This window comes from Diceros bicornis, chromosome 22 (assembly GCF_020826845.1).
Source record: "Diceros bicornis minor isolate mBicDic1 chromosome 22, mDicBic1.mat.cur, whole genome shotgun sequence".
NCBI classification, from domain to species: domain Eukaryota; kingdom Metazoa; phylum Chordata; class Mammalia; order Perissodactyla; family Rhinocerotidae; genus Diceros; species Diceros bicornis.
This window is the reverse complement of record NC_080761.1, coordinates 50304784-50314097: the sequence shown is the minus strand read 5'-3', so window position 1 is coordinate 50314097 and position 9314 is coordinate 50304784. Positions and strand designations below refer to the sequence as shown.

At 34.5% G+C, this 9314-nt stretch overlaps 1 pseudogene; it reads left to right on the top strand.

The window, feature by feature from the left end:
* Window positions 1–3158: 3158 nt before the first annotated feature.
* On the top strand, window positions 3159–3895 carry LOC131419829 (14-3-3 protein zeta/delta-like; annotated as a pseudogene).
* Window positions 3896–9314: the final 5419 nt, after the last annotated feature.

Below are 9314 nucleotides of genomic sequence, written 5' to 3'. Positions count from 1 at the left end.
TGTGGCCATTTGTATGTCTCCTTTGGAGAAATGTCTGTAAAGGTTCCTTTGTCTACTTTTTAGTTAGTTATTTGTGTTTTTTTGCTATTGAGTTGTATAAATTCTTTATGTATTTTGGATATTAACTCCATATCATTTGTATGTCTTCTTTGGATAAATCTCTGTAAAAATTCTTTTGTCCTCTTTTTAATTGAGGTATTTGTGTCTTTTTTACTACTGAGTTGTGTAAGTTCCTTATATATTTTGGATCTTAACCCCAGATCAGATGTATAATTTGCAAATATTTTCTCCCATTCCATAGGTTGCCTTTTCATTTTTTTGATCATTTTCTTTGCTACACAGAAGATTTTTAGTTTGATGTAAACTTTGCTTTTGGAGTCAGATCCTAAAAGTCATTGCCCAAACCAACGTCAGGGAGATTTTCCCCGATGTTTTCTTTAACGAGTTCTACAGTTTTAGGCCTTACATTTATATTTTTAATTCGTTTCAAGTTAATTTTTATGTAGGGTGCAAGATAAGGATCCAATTTTATTCTTTTTCATATGGGTATCCAGTTTTCCCAGTACCATTTATTGAAGAGACTATCCTTTCCCCATTGCGTATTCTTGACATTCTTGTCAAAGATTAGTTGATGATATATGTGTGCATTTATTTCTGGGCTCTCTATTCTGTTCCATTGGTCTACTTGTCTGCTTTTATGCCAGTGCCATACTGTTATGATTACTGTAGTTTTGTAATATAGTTTGAAATCAGGAAGTGTGATGCCTCCAAATTGGTCCTTCTTTCTCAAGAGATCTTTAGCTATTCTGGGTCTTTTGTGGTTCCATATGAATTGTAGAATTGTTTTTTTTTCTATTTCTGTGAGAAATGCCATTAGAATTTTGATAGGAATTTCATTGAATCTGTACATTGCTTTGAGTAGTATAGACATTTTAACAATATTAATTCTTCCAATCCGTGAACATGGGACATCTTTCCACTTCTTTTTGTTGTCTTCAAATTCTTTTATCAATGTTTTACAATTTTCAGCATCCAAATCTTTTATTTCCTTTGTTAAATTTATTTCTAATGATTTTATTCTTTCTGATGCTATTGTCATTGGGATTTTTTTTTTTAATTTCTTTTTTGGGTAATTCATTGTTAGTGTAGGGAAATGCAACTGATTTTATTATATTAATTTTGTATCCTACAACATTGCTGCAGTCATTTATTAGTTCTAATAGTTTTTGGTTGGAGTATCTAGCCAGAGCAATTAAGCAATAAAAAGAAATAAAATGTATCCTATTCGGAAAGGAATAATTTAAATTGTCTCTGCAGATGACATAATCTTTTATATAGAAAACCCCAAAGACCAGATTCTTCATTGTAACTCATTTGTGGCCCTATGTTCTTCCCCTCTGTTATTCTCCTGTTTGTTTCATCTCTTCAACCCAAAGAAACTATCACCTGTATTCTCGTGTTCATCATTCTCTTGCTTTCCATTTTACACATGTATTTTTAACTATTATATGTTTCCATAAAGAGTATATAATTTTGGTTGTTTTAACTTTAGTAAGAAGGATATTGTGCTATATGTAATAATTTAGGATTTTTTTACTAAATAATATGCTGTTAATGATCATATACAGGGTTGCTATAATTTATTTGATTTGAATGCTATTCCATATTCGATCATATAAGTACACAATTAATTCATGTACTCTCCTGTCAATGAGCAGTGAGTTTTTTCTAGGGTTTTGCTATTGTGAACAGTGTTGCTATGAACGTTTTTGTACATGTCTTCTGAGATATACAATATATACATTTATTTCTCTTGATTTTATATATAGGATTAGAATTACTGGTTCATAGGCTATGCCAATGTCTAAACTTACAAGATAATGCCATGGTGGTTTTAGCATTTTGCACTCCCACCAGCAATGCATAAGATATATAAGGTGTATATCACTTTCAACACTGGGTACAGTCAAGCTTTTTAAATTTTTGCCAATATAATGAGAGTACAATGGTACCTTGCAGTGGTCTTGATTTACATAGCCCTGACAATGGCCAACGTAAAAGTCTTCTAATCTATTTACTAGCCATATGCATTTCCTCTGCTGTGAAATGCTTTTTCATGTCCTTTGCCTCGCTGTTTTCTTTGAGTTGTTGGTGCTTTATCTACTAATTTGTAGGAGTTCTTTAGCTGTCTTGATAAAATTTCTTTTTTTGGTTGTGTTTATTGCTGATAACTTTTTCCCATTTATAACTTATGTTTTCACTTAGGTTTATTTTTCGATGAACCAAATTTCTTAATTTTAATATTTTCAAATATTGTCAATAATTTTTGTGCCTAAAATATGTTTACCAATGTGTTCACTAAGATGCTCACTGTTTTGTTTTTAATATTCAGATCCTTAATCTAGCTGGAGATGATTTTATTTTTGTGTATAGCCAGTTTTCCAGTTTCATTTGCTGCATCCCCCTACCTTTCCTTACTGATGAGAGAGGCCATCTCTGATGCACCTGAAGTTCTATGAATGCACGAGTCTGGTCTCGGTTCTCTGCTCTATTCCATTGGCCAGTTTTCTATCCCTATGCCAACTACGTATTGTCTGTATTTTAATAGCTTATAAAAAGTCCCAGTAACTGATATGAATAAACATACAATAAATTATTTATTTACACAATGAAATATGAAACAACAGTCAAAAAGAAATGAATTATAGCTGTATGCAATAATGTGTAGGAACCTTAACAATATATCATTAGTGAAAAAGTCCTTAATTATTACATATAACATGGCATACTTTTCAATAAAGTTAAAAACAACTGAAAAACATACTTTTTATGGATACATATAACAATGAAAAGAAATTATATAAAAAGAAAATGTATAAAACTGCCCTTCTTCAGGCTTATGATTAGAAAATCCATAAATGTAATTTGCCAAATTAAGATATTAAAAGAGAAAAAAAATATGGTTATTTCAAATAGGTGTGAGGAAAGCATGTGATAAAATGCAACCTAAATTCATGATTCAAAAGAAAACTCTCGGTAATTCAGGAATAAATGAGAACATCATTAATCTGATAAAAGTATCTTTGAAAACAAAAAGGCAGAGACCACTGAGCCTCTGTGCATCCTCCAGCAACCAATCCAGACATAAAACATCCATCATGGATAAAAATAAGCTGGAACAGAAGCCAAACTGACTGAGCAGGCTAAGCAATATGATGACATGGCAGCCTGCATGAAGCCTGTAACTGAGCAAGGAGCTGAATTATCCAATGAAGAGAGCAATCTTCTCTCAGTTACTTATAAAAAATGTTGTAAGTTGTAAGTCCTTTTGGAGAGTCATCTCAAGTGCTGAGCTAAAGAGAGAAGACGTTGAGAAAAAGCAACAGATGACTCACAATGACAACAGAGAGAAAACTGAGACTAAGCTTAGAGTACACCTGCAAAGATGTATTATCTCTTTTGGAAAAGTTATCAATCCCAAAGCTTCACAAGCAGAGAGCAAAATCTTCCATCTGAAACTGAAAAAAGACTAATACTCTTACATGGCTGGGGTTGCTGCTGGTGATGACAAGAAAGGGATTGTGGATCAGTCACAAAAAGCATACAAAGAAGCTTTTGAAGTCGGCAAAAAGGAAATGCAATGGACTCATCCTATCATATTGGGTCTGGTCCTTAACTTCCCTGTGTTCTATTATGAGATCTGAACTCCTCTGAGAAAGCCTGATCTTTCGCAAAGACATCTTTTGAGGAAGCTATTGCTGAAATTGATACATTCAGTGAAGGGTCATAAAAAGACAGCACCCTAGTAATGCAATGACTGAGAGGCAACTTGACATTATGGGCAAGGGATACCCAAGGAGATAAAACTGAATCAGGAGAAAGAGGTGAAAGCTAATCAACCTCTCAACTTTTGTCTGCCTCATTTAAAAATCTGCACAGTAGACCATTTGTCATCCAAGCTGTCTCACAGTTTTTTGTTTATGATTTGTGACAGTTTTATGTTACTTCTATTTGAATTTCTATCTTTCTTGTGTGGTTTTTACGTTTAGCATTAGGGGAATAGAGCCAGTTAACAATTAGAGAGTTATCTGTTTTCCTTTTGTGCTCAATCTGGGGATGTGGAATTTTTACACAAGTTATAAATGTTTGGCATACCCCTTTTGGTACAGTGTGGCTTCACAAGGGCCAGTGTTAAAACAGCTTTCATGTCTAAGCAAAGAAAACTGCCTGCTGGGGAACAAAAGGAGTAATTGGTTCTACTCAGAGGTGTAGTTACTGCGGGTCCTTTAAGGTTTGGAGCTGAAGGCTGCAGCAGCATCCAATGGTATTACATGTCTAACCAAGTTTATCAGTGGAATGCACAATTTCAGTGTGCACATTTTTGACTACAGGTACAGAAGTGTTCCTTGAGAGAAAGTTTGCTCTGGATAAGGGCAGAAATGGTTCATATTCCATAATTTGTAAAGTTGCTGTTGTTTACTATCATTATTTTTGTTACGCTTATTTGTATCCAAATGTTTAGGCAACCTGAGAACAAACCCATAAGTAAAGACGCAGTAAAAGTGAATATCCTGATACCCATTACTTCTTATATGTCAGTCATAGCAGTAACACAAACAAAACATATGTTTAAATTTTTTTAGATTTTTTTTTTTCATTTTCATGCTCTACATACATGACTCTGAAAATAGCAGAAATAACTCGAGATGATGGATAGGTTTGTTTAATTCCTGATGAAATTTTCAGTACCATCTGGAGCATAATTGTTAAAAACGTGTATTAAGTTGATGCAAGTAGAATAAAAGTTTTATGAGTCTTTTTTTTAAAAAAAGAAAAGATTGTCCACTATCATCCTTTTATTCACATTTACCTTTATATTATAGCCTGTGTAAGAAGATGAACAATTAGAGATATGGGGATTAACGAGGAGGGAATAAAACTCTTTCTTTACAGACGATGTTACCACTTATACCAAAAACTCAGAATAATCTACAATTATTAGAAAACAGAAAAGTTTTGTCAAAACAGATGAATAAAGGTTAGTATACAAAAGCTAAGTGCATTCCATACACCTTCAACAAATGAGTGGGATGTGTAATTAAAGATTTTTTTTACAATAGTATTATAAAATATCTAATACCTTAGAGATAATTTTAGTAAAGCCAAGCAAGCCTTTTACTGTGAAAAATATACAACTTTATTAAGAAACCTCAAAGAATATCCTACAAAAATGGAGAGAGATGTTATATTCATTAATAGGAAGACAAATGGATCAGTAGATTCAATGTAACTTCAATAAAAATCTGAGATTTTTTCAAAGAACTTGATATATTTACTCCAACATTTAGTTGGGAAAGTAATGTGCCAAGAATAGCCTGAGCATACATGTTCCCCTGGGGATATTTACTACTTGTCAGGCAAAGATGATCTGGCTCTAGGCCAGACTCCCATTTTTGTCAAGCCCTGTGAGTTCAAGGATGGTGGAAATGGATGCCCCCCGGGGTGAAGAGCCTCAAGCACCAGAAAACCCATCAAAAGAGTTTTCAGGTCAAGACTTTACCCTCAACACCCAGGGAGAAGCAGCCTTAGGAGGAGTATTGCACACGACAACCCAGATGGAGAAAAATTAATTTATTTTCAATGACTGGTCTCATCTTTATTCTGGAGCTCCCATTCTCATTTGGTAGTGAAAAAGAAAACTGCAATTGCCATTCAAGATAACTTAATCTCTTCCAGTTTAAAACACTTCACACTTGTGTGTAAACATGTTTTCTCTTCAATCTACCCAAAGTAAGAAATACGTTTTTTTCTCATTGTGATCTAGTACAACAGAAGTATGAATATGTATGTCTGTGTTATATAGATACAGTCACAGAGATTTACTATTGATATAAAACTGAACCTTAAATTTCGCCAAACAACGCTATGTGGAATACATTTGTACTTTTCTATTTTATGCTATTTTTAACTCTCAAATTGATTTCAAGATGCACCAACATGTCATGGCCAGTAGTTTAAAAGACAATGATGTAAAAACAGTGATCTACAGCAATTTATTTTAACCTCAATTAACTCTGGATTTTCTATCTCCCTTTTTCTTACCTTTTTTCTCCTGGAAAAAATTCAAATTATGAAGATGTAGAAAGAGGGAAAAGTGAGTGCTAAGCCTCATTACATTATCATGAGGCTATACCTGAGAAGCAAGTTATCACCCCTAAACTTATCAGGCTGTTTCTACCTGTCTTTTCTCACAATTTAACCTCAAGGAAAGGTGAGGGATCAATTAGCTAAGATTCTGTATCTAACCTCTTGGCTCTCTCTCTCATTCCTTCTCCTCCAATTTCTTCCCCTAGCATGAAAAGAGCATTCTGTTTCCTATTCTTTTCTGGTAGAAATTGTCCTTAAGTCTTATCCTTTATCCTGTCTTGGCAGCACTTGTTCTTCCCATAGCTGAGCCAACAAGTCTCAGCCTCAAGACCTAGTCATCATGGCAGAAGAAAAATATCAATAAGGAAAAAATACTGTAATATTTCAAAATGTTATCCCATTACTTAGGGAAAAAATTTCTTGTGATACATTTCATAACTGCTTATGATATGCTCTATGCAGGAAGCTTATAGTTGAAAATCACCAAACAAGTCCAACACTTCATTTTCTAGTGAGTGAACTGGGACCCTCAGAGAGAGAGAGTGACTTTCCCAAGAGTGCTCCATTGATTCTGTACTGCCTCTTCTCCCCTCCGTTGCATTCCAATTTTCCAATGGGTTTTTTGGCCCAATTAGAAGCAAAATAATAAATAGATAAAAGTAAATCTAATGTGACCAGTGTTCCCACCTCAGGCTCCCCTGTCCCCTCTCTTGGTTTTCCATCTCGACCAGCAACCTGTGCCCTCAACTTCCAACAAACACTTTGCTTCCCATCAGATTGCCTTCACAACTTTACACTACAGTTAATACAATCTTAGAATATGATATAGCACTTCCTCAAACTAGAGTATTTTTGTCGACACCTCGCATCCTAAAAATTCAAATAAAATATTCAGACCAGGCTCAAAATTGAAGGCAGTGCTAAAAAATTTACTGAGGCACAGAGATTTTTGCATCAGCTTTCTAGTCATACTCACTTTCCTAATGTGACATATTAGCACGGTAGATTCATCATAGGCAATTCTTATACAATAGGAAGTTTCCTTATACACTTAATTACAACATTAATTAAATGGATGTTGTCCCAATTAAGACAACGTTATTCTTGAAATATGAGAAAAGTTCATTTAAATAAGTATATCTGATTTTGAGATCACAGAAAGTACTCCACATGCTTATAAATTATTTTTAAATGAATAGAATATCTATAAACAAGAAATTAAGTGCATCTGATTTTATAATAATTACACTAGTAAACAAAGCATCTCTATCCTCTTAAACATCCACATGTTTTGGAAATAATTGTTTTGTGAAGGGTTATGTGTTAATTAGAGAATTAGAGCATGTTAAACATGGTGCCTTGAAAACGTTTCCATTTTCCCTTTTCTCACTTTGCCATGTTAATATGAGAATAACCAGAAGTAGTCACACGAAAGCTGAGTCTAATAGCCAAAGTCAAATTAGGTTAAACCAAACAAATATATCCCTAATTTTAAAAAAATCTGGTTTATGCTGCCCTGTGTTTAAAAACAGGAGTTAAAAACATGTGCCTGTTGCTTTTTCACCTATTGCTCTCCTTTTTCCACCATTAGAAATCAGGCCCAGTCACTGTGATTTTGTGATTGCTCTTCTGAAAGTTGCAGGGGATAAAAACGCTTGACCTACATTTTCCTTTGGGCTCTTCCTTCTGTAACCTGAAAGAAAATAATCAGAGTTCACAGTGAGAATGGTAATCTTTCCTGCACCACCTACACCTTCATTTTCAAGGTTCTGCAATCAACTGTGACAGCATTTGAAGACACTAATCAGTCAGGCTCTGAGATTATTGATCCCAGAAAAAAAAGTACATGAATGATTTTCTCTCCATTTCTTCATGTCTGGGGGTAGCTCCAAATAGAAAGCTCTGTAACATCAATGAGTTAAAACCTCCTACAAATCTATATGTTAAGTCATAATATATAAAAAAGGAAAAAGCCTGGTGGAATTTGAGTGACGTTATTAACATTTATGTTTGGCATTGAGAGAGATGCTGGTTCAAGGCATGTAATGCACAACTGCTCTTTGCTATGAAGAACTAAGGAGATGGAGGGTGGAGGGGATTTGGCTACACACACTCGCATGGTTCACTCCTGGTTAGACCCTTTCATGTGTCCCAGCTTGAGCTCTAAGAGAACCAGCCTTGAGCTCTACAGAGACAACAAGGATTCATGTCTGATCACACACATAAGGAGAATGTGCACAGATCAGTATAAGATACAGAGAATCTCTCTTGTTCCCTCCATGTAAGTCTCACGAGGAGAGATCCTCAGGGTGTCACGTACACCCTCTTGCACGCTAACAGCCCAGTTTAATTTCAAACATTACATCCCCATGAGCAGCTCATAATGTATTATCCACATGTCTTATTTATCTGTGTTTTCCTAGCCCCTAATACAATGCCTGTCACATAGAAATGATATTAAAATTTGGGCTGAGCTGAACAAAATAGAGGTGCTCTTACATGCTACTGAGTCATGAAGAGTTAAAAATTACAAATATTTATGTATTACAAAATGCCATCCAATCAATGAAGTTATATTTATAAAACTCAATGTAAAAATTCTTGACCCCAGGATCCTCCCTAAAGGGGGAGAGTGAGTTGTGATTTTTGAGATACTTAGAAGTAAATATCAAACACAAAACAATAATATACAATATCTGAGACTAAAGTCTAAAACAGAAAGATAGGACTAACTACATAAAGTCCACCATTTTAAGTAGATTTATTTTTGGTTCTTTGACATTTTCTCTGCACAAAATCTGTCTTCCCCTTGGTAGGGCTGTTACCTATCTCTACGGCAGGAACTTCATGGTGTCCTTAAAAGAAATATTGTCTCTAGGTACACCTAGTGCTTGGCTTGCCAAGATGGTTGACCGAACATTAAGAGTCTGGTAAAACACTCACAGTGTATTTGTCCATATAATTCTCTGCACCATCAGGGACGAAAAATAAGTGTTTTCAGAACAATTTTTCAAACAGTTGCTTTCTTCAATCTAGCATAGTTTTAACCAGCATGGTTTTGAAATAAAAGATTACAAGGAGGCTTCAGAATTTCCTTACTAAGTTCCTTTAAAGTTAAAATAGTTTCTCATCTGTCTCGCTTTATATAAAGATAAGAGGAAAGGTAA